General features: G+C 31.9%; 1 long non-coding RNA gene across 1 annotated transcript; it reads right to left on the bottom strand.

Moving 5' to 3' along the window:
• Positions 1 to 415: 415 nt before the first annotated feature.
• Positions 416 to 1241, bottom strand: LOC107682845 (uncharacterized). The gene is made up of 3 exons (XR_001633607.1): positions 1227 to 1241; positions 718 to 825; positions 416 to 634 (listed from the first exon to the last, which is right to left on the bottom strand). It is a non-coding gene; the product is annotated as an uncharacterized LOC107682845 (long non-coding RNA).

Raw genomic sequence — 1241 nt, 5'->3', positions numbered from 1 at the left:
TTTTTTTTTTTTAAGAAAAAGGGGAACAAATCTAAATAATTTTTGTTGTAATCAACATTATGCCACAAATGCTGTGGACTAAGTTTAACCCGAAATATTTCTTAAAGTAATTATTTAATTCTCATTTCATTACATGTGCCCCATTGTACAGGATATGTAATGACACTGAAATTTGGCTGGAGAAAAACTGACTTTTTAAAGTCATCACCACACAGAGAGGAAACAGTAGGGGGTGAGGTGAAACAGATGCTCATCCCTGCAGGAGAGAATAAGATCCTTGTGTCATTCCTTATCTCCACTTGGAATCTTAGGGGGGGAAATAACATGGCAACACCCCCTTCATTCTGCTTCTTTTCCTCCAAACTAGACAAACTATAAAACAGAAAGTTTTAAAAAAAAATTTTTTTTTATTATTAAATACCAAAGGGAAAAATGAACTTGCATTTGGTCTGGTAGTCTTTTAACCATGTGATCAACACTGGTCACTTTCCAGAATGTCTGGATGTTCTTCCCAGAACTGATCTCCAATGATATCACAGGAATGACTTGTGACCTTTTTTCTTGTCCGTGTTACATTTATTTCTGTCTCTCCTTCATCGGGCCGCTTGATCAGTTTAGCTGTGGTTTCATTCACCTAAAGTAAAGAATTTGAGAATTAAAAATTTCACTTAAGATAATATAGTTTAAAGAAAAAAATGTTTTGCAACTGCAGCTTACCTTTTCCCATGTTAAAGTCATGCCTTTTTTGTGCAATGGGGATTCATTATTGTAATTGATATTGAATTCCGAAAACAAGATCTCATTCTTATCTGCTGCTTGTGTTCCCTGTATATGCGAAAAATTATGCAACTTTTTAGTTTCTTTATTACACACTAGTTATGTAATATGAACAGACAAAATAACTGTACTGGAATTAGGTATTTTTAATTAAACTTATATGGAAAAAATACAATCTAATAAGGCACAATTAAACATTTATGTATTATATTGGTAATTAAGTACTGATTATGTTTCTGGTTAAATCTGTTTATTGGATAATATTCCTAAAAGACAGACAAAACCTAGTCAGCTTTTATATACTGCTATGTTCATATTACATTAGTGACAAGCATTCTCAATCCAAATTCTCGATCCAAATCTATATGATAACTGGTCTAGAAAAGAAAACAAATCAGAACAAACATAAAAATACTAAATTAAACAAATAATACTTTAACTGATCATACACTGAGTCTCTCCTC

The sequence above is a fragment of the Sinocyclocheilus anshuiensis genome, unplaced genomic scaffold (genome assembly GCF_001515605.1).
Source record: "Sinocyclocheilus anshuiensis isolate Anshui unplaced genomic scaffold, SAMN03320099.WGS_v1.1 C32652730, whole genome shotgun sequence".
Taxonomy (NCBI): domain Eukaryota; kingdom Metazoa; phylum Chordata; class Actinopteri; order Cypriniformes; family Cyprinidae; genus Sinocyclocheilus; species Sinocyclocheilus anshuiensis.
Note: the sequence above shows the minus strand (reverse complement) of the source record. Positions and strands in the feature narration are given on the sequence as shown.